Source organism: Loxodonta africana, chromosome X (assembly GCF_030014295.1).
Source record: "Loxodonta africana isolate mLoxAfr1 chromosome X, mLoxAfr1.hap2, whole genome shotgun sequence".
NCBI lineage: Eukaryota > Metazoa > Chordata > Mammalia > Proboscidea > Elephantidae > Loxodonta > Loxodonta africana.
The window spans coordinates 51722007-51742578 of NC_087369.1; positions in this window are offsets into that span (position 1 = coordinate 51722007).

The following is a 20572-nucleotide window of genomic DNA, read 5'->3' on the forward strand; positions in this document are numbered from 1 at the left end:
CACTAGGATGGCTAAGATTAAACAACAGCAACAGCAACAAACCCCAGAAATTAACAAATTTTGACAAGAATGTGGGGAAATTGGAACCCTTACAGATTGCTGGTGAGAATGAAAAATGGTACAGCTGTTTTGGAAAATAGTGTGGTGGTTCCTCAAAAAAACTAAAAACAGAACTCCCATATGACCCAGCAATTCAACTCCGAGGTATATACCTAAAAGATATGAAATCAGAGACTCAAAAAGAAACCTGTACACCGGTGTACATTGTAGCAGTACTCACAATAGCCAAAAGGTGGAAACAAGCTAAAAGCCCATCAACAGATGGATAAATAAACAAAATGTGATATATACATACAGAATGGGAATAAATTTTGGGCTACGACATATCCCACAAGGGACTAATCTCTAAAAATTTATGGAAAACTTTAATATCTCACCAATAAAAAGACAAACAATTCAATTAAAAAAATGGGCAAAGGATATGAACAGACACTTCACCAGAAGACATTCAGGTGGCTAAGAAACATATGAAAAAATGATCATGATCACTAGCTATTAGAGAGATGAAAATCAAAACTGTACTGAGATACCAATTTACCCTGACATTACTGGCATTAATCAAAAACAGAAAGTAACAAATGTCAGTGAGATTGTGTGGAAATTAGAAATCCGATACACTGTGGGAATGTAAAATGGTATAATCACTTTGGAAAACAGTATGACACTTCCTCAAAAAGCTAGAAATAGAAATATCATATGATCCAGCAGTCCTACTCCTAGGTATATACCCTAAAGAAATAAGAGCTGTGACATGAATAGACATATGCACACCCGTGTTCATTGCAGCATTATTCACAATAGCAAAAAGATGGAAACAATCTAAGTGCCTATCAACAGATGAATGGATTAACAAAACTGTGGTAAATACACACAATGGGGTACTATGCAAAGACAAGAATAATGATGAATCCATGAAACATCTCACAACATGGATGAACTTGGAAGACATTATGCTGAGTGAAATAAGTCAATCACAAAAGGACAAATATTGTATGAGACCACTACTATAAAATAACAAAAGGTTTACGAAAAAAAAATAAATAAATAAATAATTTTTTTAAAGGTTTACACACAGGAAAAAAAAACATTCCTTGGTGGTTACCAAGCACAGGAGAGGGAGAGAGGGGAAATTACCGATTAGATAGAAGGCATGAGTTAATACTGGTCAAGGGAAAGGCAATACATTATATGAGGGGAGTCAGTACAACATGACCAAGGCAAGAGAGGGCACTGAGAGGAATGCAAGAATAAAGAGCAACTACAATAACTACCACTATTTTTTTTCACAATAACTACTATAGCTTAGACGTTCCTGCATCATTAGTATTAACGAACAATAATTTATGAATTGACAAACAGGTATATAGATATGCCAAGAGGTGTGGGATAATGTAAGGGAACACACCCACCTGCAGTTATAGATTTAGTGGTGGATATTTCCACATACATGACTCTAGGTGCAGCTCATATAGAGCACACAAGATGTGTAGTTAGGGAAACCTCTGAGACATAACCAAATGCCTCATGGGATGAAATTCCTAGGTTAGACGACAAAGGACCACAGACTCGGGAAATATACGTCAGTTGGCACAACACAGTACATAAAGACAATGTTCTGCATCCTACTCTGGTGAGTAGTGTCTGCGGTCTTAAGAGCTTGTGAGCAGGATGCAGACCCCAAATTCTCATAAAAAGACCAGACTTAATGGTCTGACTGAGACTAGAGGAATCCTGGCGGTCATGGTCCCCAAAACTTCTGTTGGCTCAGGACAGGAACCATTCCCGAAGACAACTCATCACAAAATGGAAGGGACTGGACAATGGGTTGGAGAGAGATGCTGACGAAGAGTGAGCTACTTGTATCAGATGGACACTTGAGACTGTGTTGGCATCTCCTGTCTGGAGGGGAGATGGGAGGGTAGAGAGGGTTAGAAACTGGCAAAATTGTCACGGAAGGAGAGACTGGAAGGGCTGACTCATTAGGGAGAGAGTAAGTGGGAGTATGGCGTATATGTGACAGACTGACTTGATTTGTAAACATTCACTTAAAGCTCAATAAAAATTATTTTAAAAAAAGTTCAAATAAAAAAAAAGCTTGTGAGCAGCCATCTATGATCCAGCTATCGGTCTCTTCCCATCTGGAGTGAGGGAGAGTGAAGGAGACCAAAGACTCAAGGGAGCAATTAGTCCAAAAGACTAATGGACCACATGAACCACAGCCTACACTACCCTAAGACCAGAAGAACTAGATGGTGCCCAGCTACCACTAGCAACTGCTCTCACTGAGATCACAACAGAAGGTCCTGGACAGAGTGGGAGAAAATTGTGGAACAAAAAATCAAATTCACAAAAAAGACCAGGCTTGCTGGTCTGACAGGGACTGGAGGAACCCCTGAGACTATGGCCCTAAGATACCCTTCTAACCTGGAAATGAAGCCATTGCCAAAGATCACCTCCAAGTCAAACAATAGACAAGCACATAAGATAAACAATAATCCCCGAGAGGAACATACTCCTTAAAGGGCATTATCTGACCCAAAGCAAAAATGAGAAGGTAGGAAGGGGTAGAAAATCAGGATGAAAGAAAATCAGGAAACCAGGGGGGAAATGGGAAGAGTGCTGACACATTGTGAGGAATGAAATCAAGGTCATGAAACACCTTACGTACAAACTATGGAATGGGAAATTAATTTGCTCTGTAGACTTTCACCTAAAGCACAACTAAAAAAAAAAAAAAGGAAGAAAGAAAGAAGATTTCAGGGGATATATTTGGTTTAAGGTTTAAAGAATAACTCAGGGCAATTAAAAAAAATGTGGTACATACATACAATGGAATACCACTCAGTCCATAGGAGAAATGAAGTCTCGATACATGCTATATAATATGGCTGCAGGTTGAAGACATTACGTTGAGTGAAATAAGTCAATCACAAAAGGACAAATTTTGTATGACCTCACTTATATAAAAAGACAAGAAAAGGATTTTTCTATAGATCTTTGATCAAAATGTTGATTGTGGATCCAAGTAAAATGAAATCCTTGACAAATTTCATCTTTTCTCCATTTATCATGACGTTGCTTATTGGCCCAGTTCTGAGGATTTTTGTTGTCTTTATGTTGTAGTGTAATTCATACTGAAGGCTGTAGTGTTTGATCTTCATCAGTAAGTGCTTCAAGTCCTCTTCACTTTCAGCAAGCAACATTGTGTCATCTGCATATCACAGGTTATTAATGAGACTTTCTCCAATCCTGATGCCCAGTTCTTCATATAGTCCAGATTCTTGGATTATTAGCTCAGCATACAGATTGAATAGGTATGGTGAAAGGATACTACCCTGACACACACCTTCCCTGACTTTAAACAACGTAGTATCCCCTTGTTCTCTTCGAACAACTGCCTTTTGATCTATGTACGTGTCCCTCACGAGCACAATTAAGTGTTCTGGAATACCCGTTCTGCCCAATGTTATCCATAATTTGTTATGATCCACACAGTCAAATGCCTTTGCATAGTCAATAAAACACAGGTAAACATCTTTCTGGTATTCTCTGCTTCCAGCCAGGACCCATCTGACATCAGCAATGATACCCCTGGTTCCACATCCTCTTCTGAATCTGGCTTGAGTTTCTAGAGGTTACTTGTAGATATACTACTGCAATGGCTTTTGAATAATCTTCAGCAAAGTTTTACTTGCATGTAATATTAAGGATATTGTTTGATAATTTCCGCATTTGGTTGGATCACTTTTCTTGGGAAAAGGTATAAATACAGATCTCTTCCAGTCGGTTGGCCAGGTAGCTGTCTTCCAAATTTCTTGGCATAGGCGAGTGAGTACTTCCAGTGCTGCATTCGTTTGTTGAAACATCTCAATTAGTACTCCATCAATTCCTGGAGCCTTGTTTTTCACTAATACCTTCAGTGCAGCTTGGACTTCTTACTTCAGTACCATCAGTTCCCTGATCATATGCTACCTCCTGAAATGGTTAAACGTCTACCAATTCTTTTTGGTACAGTGACTCTGTGTATTCCTTTTTTTTTTTTTTTTTTTTTTGATGCTTCCTGTGTCATTCAATATTTTGCCCATAGAATACATCAAAATTGCAACTTGAAGCTTGAATTTTTTCTTCAGTTCTTTCAGCTTGAGAAATGCTGAGTGTGTTCTTCCCTTTTGGTTTTCTATCTCTAGCTCTTTGCACATGTCATTATAGTACTTTGTTTTCTTGAGCTGCACTTTGAAATCTTCTGTTCAGCTCTTTTACTTCATCATTTCTTCCTTTTGCTTTAGCTACTCGATGTTCGAGAGCAAGTTTCAGAGTCTCCCCTGACATCCATCTTGGCCTTTTCTTTCTTTCCTGTCTCTTTAATGACCTCTTGCTTTCTTCATGTATGATGTCCTTGATGTCATTCCACAACTCATCTGGTCTTTGGTCACTAATGTTCAACGCGTCAAATCTATTCTTGAGATGGTCTCTAAATTCAGGTGGGATATACTCAAGGTCGTACTTTGGCTCTGGCAGACTTGCTCTAATTTTCTTCAGTTCCAACTTGCACTTACATATGACCAATTGATAGTCTGTTCCACAGTCAGCCCCTGGCCTTGTTCTGACAGAAGATATTGAGCTTTTCCATCGTCTCTTTCCATAAAGGCAGTCAATTTTATTCCTGTGTATTCCATCTGGTGAGGTCCATGTGTATAGTCACCATTTATGTTGGTGAAAAAAGGTATTTGCAATGAAGAAGTCATTGGTCTTACAAAATTCTATCATGCAATCCCTGGCATCATTTCTATCACCAAGGCCATGTTTTCCAACAACTGATCCTTTTTCTTTGTTTCCAACTTTCACGTTCCAATCACCAGTAATTACCAATTCATCCTGATTGCATCTTCTATCAATTTCAGACTGCAGAAGTTGGTAAAAACCTTCAATTTCTTCATCTTTGGCCTTAGCAGTTGTGCGTAGATTTGAATAATAGTCGTATTATCTGGTCCTCCTTGTAGGTATATGGATATTATCACTGACAGGATCTTGAAATGATCTTTTTGGTGATGAATGCAATGTCATTCCTCTTCAAGTTGCCATTCCTGGCATAGCAGACCATATGATTTTCCAATTCAAAATGATTAATATCAGCCCATTTCAGCCTACTAAGGCTGAGAATATCGATGTTTATGCATTCCATTTCAGCTTTGACAATTTCCAATTTTCCTAGACACATACTTCCTACATTCCATGTTCCAATTATTAATGGATGTTTGCAGGTGTTTTTCTCATTTTGAGTCATGCCACATCAGCAAATGAAGGTCCTCAAAGCTTGACTCCATCCACATGATTAAGAGTAGAGCTGTCTCCTCTCTAACCATAATGCAACTAAATTGTGAATGAAAATTAAACAATATATATGTATGTATAAAAACTTAGAAATTCTTCTCAAATTGATCCACATATTTAATTCAATTCCAATAAAAATGCAATGGACTTTTTGTGAAAATTTACTAGCTAATCCAAAAACTTAATTAGCCATACAAAGGACCAAAGAATAACCAAGACACTCTTGAAGAAGAAAAACAAGATGGGGGGATGTATTCTACCAGATACTGAGACTTACTTTAAGTCTATAGTAATTAAGACAATCTGAGATATTGAAGCAGAGATAGACACACATACAAATGAAACAGAATAAAAAGCCCAGATGAACAGACCTAAGTATATATGGAAATGGTATATGAAAGAGATGATACTCTAATCAATAATAATATAATCAAACATTGAAGGAATGATAGAATATCACCATTTTGCAACCCTTACTGAAAGAATGTTTATACGTATTGACTGTCAATGACAAATGAAATCATTAAGTGAAAAGTTGTTGGGAACTTTGAAATGGAGGGATCAAGATGATAACTTCTGAGCCCACTGATCAATATTAACATTACAAAAAGAGAGCGAATCTGACCATATGGACGGCATCACCTATGTAGTATTTTTGCCAGTAAAAACAAACCTGAATCTGATCAAACATTTATAGCTAACAACCAGTTTTCGGGAAATACACAGCCCAGAGGGATACGTTAAATGAGCATGGGCATCCAATCTGCAAAATCCAGAATGTGGGAAACTCTACAGGAGAAATCACCGGTTTTCTTACACAAATTGCAAAGAAAAAAAAGAGGGAGGGGAACCTACAGACTAAAAGAAGCTTAAGATACATATTATCAGCTAAATGCAACCTGTGAAGCTTGCTAGGATCCTGATTTGTAGAAATCCCATTGTTAAAAAATTGAGAGAATGGAAGAAATTAGAACATGTATTAGATATTTGGAAACCCCTGTGGGGTAGTGGTTAAGTGCTACAGCTGCTAACCAAGAGGTCGGCAGTTCAAATTGACCAGGCGCTCCTTGGAAACTCTATGGGGCAGTTCTACTCTGTCCTATGGGGTTGCTGCGTCGGAATCGACTCGACGGCAGTGGGTGGGTTTATTAGATATTTGATGAAAACAAAGAATTAGTGTTAATTTTTTTAGATATGAGAATGGCATTGTGGCCTTTTTATAACTGAGAAGGTTTAGGATCTACCCTACCTACACTGGTATGACCCCATTAACGTAACTAAAAAGCTCTATTGCCTGCAAATTAAAACTATGATGAGATTCCATCTCACACCAACAAAAAGGCTGGCATTAATCCAAAAAACACAAAATAATAAATGTTGGAGAGGCTGCGGAGAGATTGGAACTCTTATTCACTGCTGGTGGGAATGTAAAATGGTACAACCACTTTGGAAATCTATCTGGCGTTATCTTAAACAGTTAGAAATAGAACTACCATATAACCCAGAAATCCCACTCCTCAGAATATACCCTAGAGAAATAAGAGCCTTCACACAAACAGATATATGCACACCCATGTTTATTGCAGCTCTGTTTACAATAGCAAAAAGCTGGAAGCAACCAAGGTGTCCTTCAACGGATGAATGGGTAAATAAATTGTGGTATATTCACACAATGGAATACTATGCATCTATAAAGAACAGTGAAGAATCTGTGAAACATTTCATAACATGGAGGAACCTGGAAGGCATTATGCTGAGCGAAATTAGTCAGAGGCAAAAGGACAAATATTGTATGAGACCACTATTATAAGATCTTGAGAAATGGTATGAACTGAGAAGAACACTTACTTTTGTGGTTACGAGGCGGGGAGGGAGGGAGGATGGAAGAGGGTTTTTTACTGAATAATTAGTAGATAAGAACTGCTTTAGGTGAAGGGAAAGACAATACGCAATACATGGAAGGTCAGCTCAACTGGACTGGACCAAAAGCAAAGAAGTTTCCGGGATAAACTGAATGCTTCAAAGGTCAGCGGAGCAATGGCGGGGGTTTGGGGAACAGGGTTTAAGGGGACTTCTAAGTCAATTGGCAAAATAATTCTATTATAAAAACATTCTGCATCCCACCTTGAAATGTGGCGTCTGGGGTCTTAAATGCTAACAAGCGGCCATCTAAGATGCATCAATTGGTCTCAACCCACCTGGATCAAAGGAAAATGAAGAACACCAAGGTCACACGACAAGTAGGAGCCCAAGAGACAGAAAGGGCCACATGAACCAGAGACCTACATCATCCTGAGACCAGAAGAACTAGTTGGTGCCCGGCCACAATCGATGACTGCCCTCGCAGGGAGCACAACAGAGAACCCCTGAGGGAGCAGGAGATCAGTGGGATGCAGACCCCAAATTCTCATAAAAAGACCAGACTTAATGGTCTGACTGAGACTAGAGGAATCCCGGCGGTCATGGTCCCCAAACCTTCTGTTGGCACAGGACAGGAACCATTCCCGAAGACAACTCATCAGACATGAAAGGGACTGGACAGTGGGTAGGAGAGAGATGCTGATGAAGAGTGAGCTAATTATATCAGGTGGACACTTGAGACTGTGTTGGCATCTCCTGTCTGGAGTGGGGATGGGAGGATAGAGAGAGTTGGAAGCTGGCAAAATTGTCACGAAAAGAGAGACTGGAAGGGCTGAGTCATTAGGGGGAGAGCAAGTGGGAGTACGGAGTAAGATGTATATAAACTTATATGTGACAGTCTGACTTGATTTGTAAACGTTCACTTGAAGCTCAATAAAAGTTAATAAAAAAAAAAAAAAAGCTCTATTTCCAAACAGGATCACATCCACAGGTATAATGGCCAGGAATTCAACATATATTTTGGGGGCACAAAATTCAATCTCGAATCAACAATATCTAATAAAATCGAAGATGTGCATACCCTTTGACCCAAAAATTCTACATATGGGAATACATTTCAGAGAAATATCTTATACATAGGTTCAGGAAAACATATACACAAGTGCTGTCGAGTCAGTTCCGACTCATAGTGACCCTATTCACAACAGAACGAAACACTGCCCGGTCCTGCACCATCCGTAAAATCGTTGTTATGCTTGAGCTCATTGTTGCAGCCACTGTAGCAAACCACCTCGTTCAGGGTCTTCCTCTTTTCCGCTGACCCTGTACTTTGCCAAGCATGATGTCCTTCTCCAGGGACTGATCCCTCCTGACAACATGTCCAAATTATGTAAGACGCAGTCTCACCATCCTCATTTCCAAAGAGCATTCTGGCTGTACTTCTTCCAAGACAGATTTGTTCATGTGTCCATGGTATATTCAATATTCTTCGCCAACACCACAATTCAAAGGCGTCAATTCTTCTCTGGTCTTCCTTATTCATTGTCCAGCTTTCACATGCATATGATGCAATTGAAAATACCATGGCTTGGGTCAGGCACACCTTAGTCTTCAAGGTGACATCTTTGCTCTTCAACACTTTAAAGAGGTCCTTTGCAGCAAATTTACTCAACGCAATCCGTCTCTTGATTTCTTGACTGCTGTTTCCGTGGCTGTTGATTGTGGATCCGAGTAAAATGAAATCCTTGACAATTTCAATCTTTTCCCCATTTATCATGACGTTGCCTATTGGTCCAGTTGTGAGGATTTTTGTTTTCTTTATGTTGAGGTGCAATCCATACTGAAGGCTGTGGTCTTTGATCTTCATTAGTAGGCGCTTCAAGTCCTCTTCACTTTCAGCAAGCAAGGTTGTGTCATCTGCATAACACAGGTTGTTAATGAGTCTTCCTCCAATCCTGATGCCCCATTCTTCTTCATATAGTCCAGCTTCTCTGATTATTTGCTCAGCATACAGATTGAATAGGCATGGTGAAAGAATACAAACCCTGACGCACACCTTTCCTGACTTTAAACCAATCAGTATCCCCTTGTTCTGTCCGAACAACCGCCTCTTGATCTATGCAAAGGTTCCTTATGAGCACAATTAAGTGTTCTGGAATTCCCATTCTTCTCAATGTTATCCATAATTTGTTATGATCCACACAGTCGAATGCCTTTGCATAGTCAATAAAACACAGGTAAACATCCTCTGGTATTCTCTGCTTTCAGCCAGGATCCATCTGACATCAGCAATAAAATCCCTGGTTCCACATCCTCTTCTGAAACCAGCCTGAATTTCTGGCAGTTCCCTGTCGATGTACTGCTGCAGCCATTTTTGAATGATCTTCAGCAAAATTTGCTTGTGTGTGATATTAATGATATTGTTCTACAATTTCCACATTCGGTTAGATCACCTTTCTTGGGAATAGGCATAAATATGGATCTCTTCCAGTCAGTTGGCCAGGAAGCTGTCTTCCATATTTCTTGGCATAGACAAATGAGCACCTCCAGCACTGCATCTATTTGTTGAAACATCTCAATTGATATTCCATCAATTCCTGGAGCCCTGTTTTTTGCCAATGCCTTCACAGCAGCTTGGACTTCTTCCTTCAGTACCATCATTCCTGATCAGTTTGTCGTACTGTGGGGGCTTGTGTGTTGCTGTGATACTGGAAGCTATGCCACTGGTATTCAGATACCAGCAGGGTCACCCATGGAGGACAGGTTTCAACTGAGCTTCCAGGCTAAGACAGACTAGGAAGAAGGACCCGGCAGTCTACTTCTGAAAAGCATTAGCCAGTGAAAGTCTTATGAATAGCAGCAGAACATTGTTTGATATAGTGCCAGAAGATGAGCCCCCCAGATTGGAAGGCACTCAAAAGATAACTGGGGAAGAGCTGCCTCCTCAAAGTAGAGTCAACCTTAATGACGTGGATAGAGTAAAGCTTTCGGGACCTTCATTTGCTGATGTGGCACGACTCAAAATGAGAAGAAACAGCTGCAAACATCCATTAATAATCAGAACCTGAATATACACAAGTATCATTGGAATATTATTTGCAATATTGAAAAATTGGAAACAACCTAAGTGTCCATCAACAGAATGAATTTAATGAAGCTGTCTTTTTTTTATTCCTCAATATGCTTATTTAATCTTTACTGCCAAAACATCTGCTAATCTGCAAGCGAACCACCCCATTTGGAAATGAACTGCTTATTTCACCATCTATAAGAGTTATCTGTCATTCTCTCTATTGTTGCCATCCAAAGAAAACACTTGCTTCTGAGTTTTCACTGACGATGATCTTCAGAGAAGGCCTCTGAGCCAATGGGGATCAAAAATGCCCAATGTTAGTGGACAATGGGCTGGAGAGAGATGCTGATGAAGACTGAGCTACTTGTATCAGGTGGACACTTGAGACTGTATTGGCATCTCCTGTCTGGAGGGGAGATGGGAGGGTAGAGAGGGTTAGAAACTGACAAAACGGTCACGAAAGGAGAGTCTGGAAGAAGGAAGCGGGCTGACTCATTAGGGGGAGAGTAAGTGGGAGTATGGAGTAAGGTGTATATAAGCTTATATGTGACAGACTGACTTGATTTGTAAACTTTCACTTAAAGCACAATAAAAATTATTTTTTAAAAAATGCCAAGTGTTAACCGGAAATTCACTTCCACCCAAGGATTATATGACTTATTAGAGGGAGCTAGAAATTGCTGAGCTAAAAGAGAATATGAATAATCCAAGTAAGGCAAATGAATACTTTAAGCTGCTGAAAAGGGAATGTTCTTTTGAAAGGCACCCCCCAGACCACACGAGAAATAATTGCATTGAATGACACTGGGCATAAGGGATGCTTAGTGTCTAAAAGTCAATCTGTGGATAGCTCCAAACATACTAGTCATCATGTTCCGCTGTTTAGAAGATGCCCAGCTTTGGAAATATCTCCAAACTTTCCCATCTTTATTTTGGTTTTATTTATACCTTCCTATCTCAGATGGGAAATGTCTAACTAAGATACAGGCTAGTGAAAGCATGAGATACCCTCAATAAGTCATTGTGTATGGATCAACAAAATAAAATGAAAAAGAATGTTGAATAGTGCTTTTACCTGTTCATGACAAACTTTCACTTTTTAAAGGTTTTTCATATCCATTCTAGATCCAATTTATATTTCTTTATATTAGATATTTATTAGGGAGGACAGATTAGAAGCAGGTATACTTTGTATTATTTATAATTGTATTTCTTAGATACTACCTAACAAAAATGTAAGTGGAAATAGCCAAGATACTTTTTTCCATTTTTATTGATAAACAGTTACATTGGAGTGACATTTTAAAATTCCAAGAACATATTTTCCTAGAATATTCTAATTGCAGAGTTGTGTATGAGACGCTACAAAATGTATGTGAGTTTGATTAACAGTTTTGTGAATAATCATACCACATAATTACCCAGATTTATCACTTTAAAGTAAATGAAAATTCTTTGTGGCAGAAGCTTTGTATGAATATAAAAGTGTTTTTGTTCTCATTTGCTCAGTTTGAACCGCGCAACACTGTAACTTGCAAAGCCACTTTCTCTTTGTGCTAATTATCCAAAAGCCAGTTCAAAGTGCTTTTTCATTTACCTAAATATACAAAATCAAAAACCTAATTGCTAAGCCACAGTGCTGAGCAAAGGCTCTAGATTTCTCCAATTCCAGTCCTGATGGCTCTTAACACGATGACTATTTTATCAAGCCAAGGAGGGCTCTCTTGCTTAAAGCAATTACTGAGCTCAAGGCAACAGAGTATCTAATTATAATAAATTGATGAGGGATGAAAAGAATAAACAAGACCTTTTACATGATATTTCAAGGGGAAATGAGCAATGCCATCTCCTTAAGAAGTCAGTAAAATAAGAGGTGGAGTTGCCCCTGGTAGCCACCCTTTCTGGGCCAGAATTTTGCTCAAATGGAACATGAGCTCCCCTTTCCCCATCATGTGGCCGAGATGTTGGCTGTCTTCTCCCCTCTGCCAGTCTCCACACAGGGGCCTACACCAACTTGCGTTCTCCTGAGATAATTCAGTTGGATCAAATCATTCAGAAGTGACCTGGATTTTCTGAGATAGATGTAGAAAGGGATTACACGGCACCCCACAGAGCAGGCTCAGTCCCTCTTGATATTTCTCTCTTTCATGACCCACTTGCTCACCTTACCACAAGAACCCCTCTTCCTGACCTCCCCCAACAGGGTTCTACCACCTCAACTACAGCCTTCTGCTCCCAAATCTTGCCGGTCCTTAGTATCTTAGCTGATTCTTATGAAAAGCAGTTTAACCCTCTCTTAGCTTCTATGTCCAAATTTGTCCCCATCACCTGCTCAGCAAACAGGGTCCTCCATTTACGGAACCCATCCTCCTTATGGTCCAGGGAGGGATCATAATTAACAACCACTACAAAAACCTTTTTTTATTCTGTCACATCTACCTACCTGCCCTGGCTATCTCACAGGATTCAGAGATAATAAATACGAATTTTTTTTAACCATAAAGTTTAATAAATACTTTTTATCATTGATTATTTATTTTATATATATGTGTGTATGTGTATATATATGTGCACTTTTACTCTATTTTATATACTTTCCCTCTATTCCAAAGTTCCCCGATTTATAGATAATATGAATTGAAGTCCAGAGAGGTTAAATAACTTACCCGAGCCCCACAGTGGCTAGTAGCAAAGCTTGACTAAACCTGGTCTCTAGCCCACTGTCCTGTTATTTCTTGCATTAATCTGAATTGCTCCAGGGAAGACATGGATTTCTGGGAGCTCTGCTTTCCCACTCTCCATTACTGTGACTTTTATCCTGGGGCTCTCCACCACGTTCATGCACAGGCATAAAATCATTCACATGGAACCCATGGTCGAGGAAATGGAAGGAAAGGTACTATTCATTATTTTATTGATTCATTTATTTAACAGATACTTATTGAGCACCTACTAGGTTTCAGGGAGCAGTGGTGGTTCAGTGATAGAATTCTTGCTGTCCATGAGGAAGACCCGGGTTCAATTCCCAGCCAATGCACCTCGTGTGCAGCCACCACCTCTCTGTCAACAGTGGTTTGTATGTTGCTATAATGCTCAACAGGTTGCAGTGGAGCTTCCAGACTAAGACGGACTAGAAGAAAAGCCCTGGCAATCTACTTCTGAAAATCAGCCAATGAAAACCCTATGGATCAAATGGTTGGATTCCGTTTTGCATGGGGTCATGTGTCGAGGGCCGACTTGATGGCAGCTAACAACAACAACTAGGTTCTAGGTGCTATTCTAAACTCTGAAGATATAGACAGAAAACCTAAGCCCTTGTGGACTTTGCTTTCTAGTGAGAAAAAGACACGATAAACAAATACATAAAATATTTAGCATGTAAAATGGTAGAGAATGCTAGGGAGGAAAATAAACCATGGAAGGGAGATAGGGAGTATTAGAGAGAGGGGGAGAAGGCTGAAATTTTAAATAGGATGGTCAGAGAAGTCTTCCCTGAGGAGGTGACATAATGAGCAAAGACCTGAAGGAGATGAAGGATCAAACCATGTGGATATTGGGAAAAGAGCATTTCTAGCAGAAGAAACAGCTATTGCAAAGGCCCTGCAATGAGAAGCAGGCCTGGCATGTTCAAGGAGAGCTAGGAGTCAGTGTGGCTGGAACACTAAGATCAGCAGATGAGAGTAAAGAAATGACAGGAATAACAACACATATGCTAATATGGGCCATAGTAAGGACTTTGGCTTTTAATCTGAATGGGATGGAAGACCATTGGAAAGTTTTGACCTTAAGAGTGTCTTCTGCCTCCACATCACTCCTGCTTTCTTCCTCTTCCAATGTCATCCACACAAAGCTTCTGGAAAAGAGTTAGGGACATCAAGTCATCTAGGCCTGGGTGGGAAGTACAGGCACTACTTCCCCTTTAACTTAGATATCTGCTCTTTAAGTGCGGCTTCCTTTGCAGAAAAAAAAAAAAAGCTTAATTAAAGAATTTTCAAGGATCTGGGGTAGATGTTTCTTAAGGTCCCTCAGATTTGCCTAAAGTCTTTACAGAACAGAAAGTAAAAACCAAGGAAATACGAGTTTAAAAGAGGAAGCTGACTCAGGAGGCTTTGAGGAAGTTAAGAAACAAGGAGAAAACAGTCAAGAGACCAAAGAAGTAATACCTGATACATGTTTAGGACTGTCACATGCATTTCAATATTTGATAATTCTGTGTCCCTGGGACTCAGGCAGAGCAGATGGTATTCATTCTATTATACAGTGAGAAAACTTAGGCACAGAGAGATTACATGATGTGCCACTATCACACAGGTTGAGGGCAGAAGTGGGATTAGCACACAAATAGAGGTTCCTAAACCCAGTGCTCCTGCCAATTTTCCATGCTGCAAGCTTACAAAACAAGAAGATTCTAAAAGGGGAACTGACACAGCCCTTGTCAGGAGGAAAGATAGGGCCTTGAGGAGGCAGCTCTTTATGTTGTCACATACAAATTTCTTTCCAATATGAATTAACAAATTTTTAAAAAGAGTCTAGAGTGGTGGTTGGGAGAGCAAGTTCCTAAGCCTTCTCACCACTGCCTGACACTCACAAGAAACTCTCCCTGAAGCTCTGGGGAGTATTTTTTTTTTAAGTTTCCATTTAGTGGATTCCGACTCATGGTGGGTGACTCATGTGTGTCATAGTAGAGTGGTGCTCCACAGGGTTTTCAATGGCTGATGTTTTGGAAGTAGGTTGCTAGGCCTTTCTTCTGAGGTACCTCTGAGTGGACTTGAACCTTCAACCTTTCAGTCAGCAGCCAAGCACTTAACCTTTTGCACCTCTCAGGGGCTCCCTGGGGATGATATTTGCCCCATAATCTTCTGGGGACTATGGCAAGAAATTATTCAATTAGATGTGAATGAGCCCTTAGCGTCTCTCTGAATGGAAGCTTGGGGGTGATGAGCCAAGCTGGCTGGTCTAGTGTAGCCTCAGCCCAGATGTACTTGATGTTGGAACTTGAGTTTCTGGCCCACCTTTTCCAAGTATCTTTCCTAATAGGTTCAGGTTCTAGATATCCCTCTTGCAGTAAAGTCCCTATCTCCCACACACTTCTGTATTTCCTTCAAATGTCCTAGAAGAGAAAATTTGGTGCTTGGGGCCTGAGAAGCTGAGTTTCTGGCCTTCGGTAAATTTTCTCCCTCCTCCTTGTGAACTAGGGCTTCTTGGCATGGCTGCTTTGGTCTATTTTCTCTCCACTAGCCAAGCTAACCCACTGCCATGAAGTCGATTCCAACTCATAGCAACTCTATAAGACAGAGTACAACTGCCCCATACGGTTTCAAAAGGCTGCTGGTGGATTCAAACTGCCGACCTTTGGGTTAGCCACCAAGCTTGCCCTGGTGGTTCAGTGGTTAAGAGCTCGGCAGCTAACCAAAATGTCGACAATTTGAATCCACCAGCCGCTCCCAGGAAACCAACCCTATGGGACAGTTCTACTCTGTCTTATAGGGTCACTATGAGTTGGAATCGATTCCACGGCAATAGCCACAGCTAGGCTTCTCCATGTTTTGTTTTGTTTGTTTGTTTTTTGGGAGGTGAGGGGTGGAGTGAAGAAGTTACCAGTTCATGCATCTTTCTGCCAGTCATCAGTCATCACTGGACATCTAGTTACCATTAACTGAAGGTCTTCTGTGTACCTGTTAATAACTGTAAGTGATTTGCATATATTTCTCAAAAACTGGTAAAGGTCTGATCTTTTACCTTACTTGCAAGCTAACCAGTTAGCCTCCCACAGTTTCATGGATGCTGGCAGAAGACAAAGAACAGTTTATTACTCACCACAATAAAAGAAGCCAAAGTATCATCACTTGTACCATTTCCCAACCTCTTTTTTTTTTTAACTCCCACAGTTTTTAACTCCCACAGGGTGATGCAATGAAGGCTGGGTGACATCTGCATTACAGGACAGGAACCCCACACTTAAGGAACCCAAATTTTTACAATGGACAGTAAGTCTACCTGAGCTTTGCCCCAGAGGGAGACACTATCTTTATTATACTTGACAGCCCACAAATCTTCCATCTTCCAAGGCTGTTTGCTATACAAAAATACTTGAAAAGATAGTTCAGAACAAAAGCTGTCAGTGGCACTGCTCACAAGATCTGCAGATATGCAAGAGACCTGTGGAGAATTGTCTCCAAACAATGTTATCTCTTTAAACTGTAATGGACATTATTTTCTCCAGTTTTCAGATGAGGAAAATGAGGCCTAGAAAGTAACTTGTCTAGGATTACACAATTTAAGAGGGAAGGTCTGTGTGGGCCCAAAGCCTGGGCCATGTCCTTTTGTACCTAGAGCAGATATCAGTAGGGCACTTGCTATGTTAGATGTGGGGAACACAGAGAACTGAAGGACACTGCCCTGTCTCTGAAGGACTTACAGTTGGGGAGATAGAACATACCTTTCACATCCCTGAGGAGAGTGGGTAGGACTCATGTGGGGGCCCAGGGTCCCCTCTAATAAGCTCCAGCAGGAATGGTCTTTTCCTAGTTTTCTCTCTCTCATACACACACACGTGCTAATACAATTGCTGACAGATGTCTTACTTTGCTAGTGCTGCTGTAACAGAAATACCACAAGTGGATGGTTTCAAAGAACAGAAATCTATTTTCCTACAGTTCAGGAGAACAGAAGTCTGAATTCAGGCACCATCTCCAGAGAAAAGCTCTCTTTCTGTCCACTCTGGGGAAAAAAATCCTTGTCTTAGCCTCTCAAGCCCCAATGTTCCTTGGTTCCTTGGAGATCGCCACATGGCATCTATCTTCCCCCATTTGTGCTTGTTTCTTTCTGCGTCTAATCTGCTCTTTTTATGTCAAGTCATTAGGTTTAAGATACACCCTACACTGATATGGCCTCATTAACATAAAAAGAAAACCCCATTCCCCAATGGTATTGCATCCACAGGTATAGGGGTTAGCATTCCAACACATATTTTGAGGGGGACACAATTCAATCCATAACACATACATAATTTTTTATAAGTAGTTCTCCCTTTGGAGCTTGCTACTGCTTATCTGCTGGAAGCCAATTAAATAAATAAATATGTAAATCAAATATTAAGAGAAAACAGTTGTCTTTTTTCAAGAACATGCTTGCTCCAGCTGTAATTTTTTAATATTACGTACTTATATATTTTGGTTAATGTAATCATTCCAAGTTGCTGTGATATAATTGCTCTTAGGTGCTGTCATGGATTGAATTGTGTCCTCCAAAAATATGTGTATCAACTTGGCTAGGCCATGATTCCCAGTATTGTGTGATTGTCCACAATTTTGTCATCTGATGTGATTTTCCTATGTGTTGTAAATCCTACCTCTATAATGATGATGAGGTGGGATAGGCGGCAGTTATGTTAATGAGGCAGGACTCAATCTACAAGATTGGATTGTATCTTGAGCCAATATCTTTTGAGACATAAAAGAGAGAAGCGAGCAGAGAGACAGGGGGACCTCATACCATCAAGAAAGCAGCACCGGGAGCAGAGCACATGCTTTGGACCAGAGGTTCCTGAGCTGAGAATATCCCAGACCAAGGTAAGATTGATGACAAAGACCTTCCTCTAGAGCCCACAGAGAGAGAAAGACTTCCCTTAGAGCTGATGCCCTAAATTTGGTCTCATAGCCTGTAGGGTAATGCTATTCAGCTATATGCATCCCCTCCTAATGGAATCAGCTTTGCTCTTCCCCGAAGCATGCTGGGGATGAATTTGGGATGGACTCAGGCTAAGGTACAAGGCTGGGAGTGTCATGACTGGACCAGTGGCCAAGACCGAGGAATGCCTTAGCAACAGGAAGGAAAACATTTGGGCCTGTACCTGAAGTCCCCGGGAACACTGACTTCCCAAGGATGTGGAAGAAAAACAATGAGCCTTGGTCCCAGCTGGAATGGTATATAAGTTTGTGTGCCTTGCTAGGTGGTTGCAGAGCACTAAACTGGTCCAGCTGCCGCCCTGGGCCATGGTCCTATAAGTAAGCTTTGCAAATAAACCATACATATGTCATGATCTCTGGTTCCAGAGTCTTTCTTCAGTCTCTTGGAGATGCGGCTGACCTTGGGTTCAGGTGCCGCTGGGTTTCTCTGGTTCCAGAGTCTTTCTTTAGTCTCTTGGAGATGCGGCTGACCTTGGGTTCAGGTGCCCCTGGGTTGTTACCCAACATAGCCTACTAGACTATGAAAAAATTAATTTATCTTGTTAAAGCCATCCACTAGTGGTATTTCTGTTACAGCAGCACTAGATGACTAAGACAGGTGCCGTCGAGTTGATTTCAACTCATAGCACCCCCATGTGACAGAGTAGAACTGCTCCATAGGGTTTTCTTGGCTATAATCTTTACAGAAGCAGATTGCCAGGTCGTTCTCTTGTGGAGCCGCTGGATGGGTTGGAACTGTCAACCTTTTGGTTAGCAACTAAGTGCTTAACTGTTTGTGCCACCAGGACTCCTTGCAATATGCTTAAATATACCAATATTTTATGTCTTTCCACAAAGTGCACCCTGATTGCAGGGGTTTCCCTACTCTCAGCTAGCCACAGAACATCTGGTGGGAGCCCAGGCTGGAAAGTGGCTAGTCACATTTGGAGTTTAATTAAGAAACAAGAACTGAACCAGTCTGACTGAAGCAGAGCAGCCATAAAGAGGGAAAGAGAATGACTAAACAGACAGGTATGAGATGGGGAACCATTCCTAGAAGGTTTTAAATAACAGGATGGATTTTGTTCCAAGCAAACAGACAACCACCGGAGGTTTTTGACCTGAGGATAACTTAATGAAAGAATTGTATTAGGAAGCTGCATCTACAAGCCATACAAGGGTGGACAAAAGTGGAAAGGGTCTAGACATAGTGATTCTCAACCCTTAATGCACATTAGAATCACCTGGAAAGCTTTTAAAAAATATTGATACACACAATGGAATACTAAACATTTCATAACATGGAGAACTCTGGAAGACACTATACTGAGTGAAATTAGTCAGTTGCAAAAGGACAAATACTGTATAAGACCACTATTATAAGAACGGCAGAAATAGTTTAAACAGAGAAAAAAATATTCTTTGATGGTTACGAGAGGAGGGAGGGAGGGAGAGGGGTATTCACTAATTAGACAGTAGATAAGTTTTATTTTAGGTGAAAGGAAAGACAATACAACATACAGGAGATATCAACGCAACTGGACTAAACCAAAAGCAGTTTCCTGAATAAACTGAACACCTCAAAGGCCAGCGTAAGAGGGGCAGGGGTTTGAGGACCATGGTTTCAGGGGACATCTAAGTCGACTGGCATAATAAAATCTATTAAGAAAACATTCTGCACCCCACTTTGGAGTGTGGCGTCTGGGGTCTTAAAAACGCTAGCAAGCGGCCATCTAAGATGCATCAATTGGTCACAACTCACCTGGAGCAAAAAAGAATGAAGAACACCAAAGACACAAGGTAATTATGAGCCTAAGAGACAGAAAGGACCACATAAACCAGAGACTACATCAGCCTGAGACCAGAAGAACTAGATGGTGCCCAGCAGCAACTGATGACTGCCCTGACAGGGAACACAACAGGGAACCCCTGAGGGAGCAGGAGAGCAGTGGGATACAGACCCGAAATTCTCATAAAAAGACCAGACTTAATGGTCAGACTGGGACTAGAAGGACCCTGAAGGCAATGGTCCCCAGAGCTTCTGTTAGCCCAAGACAGGAACCATTCCCAAAGCCAACTCTTCAAATAGGGATTGGACTGGAATATGGGATGGAAAATGATACTGGTGAAGAACGAGCTTCTTGGATCAAGTAGACACATGAGACTATGTTGGCATCTCCTGTTTGGAGGGGAGATGAGAGGGCACAGGGGGCCAGAAGCTACCCGAATGGACACGAGAAGAGAGAGTGGAGGGGAGAACTGTGCTATCTCATTAGAGGGAGAGCAATTAGGAGTGTATAGCAAGGTGTATGTAAATTTTTGTATGAGAGACTGACCTGATTTGTAAACTGTCACTTACAGCACAATAAAAATTAAAAAAAAAAAAAATATATATATATATATATTGATACCCAGGCCACATTCCAGACCTATTAAATCAAAATCTTTGGGTGCAGAGCCCAGGCATTCATACTTTTTTAAAATTCCACAGAATGATTGCTAATGGGCATGGGGTTTCTTTTTGTGTTGATGAAAATATTCTGGAATTAAATAGTGGTGATGGTTGTATAACTTTGTAAAT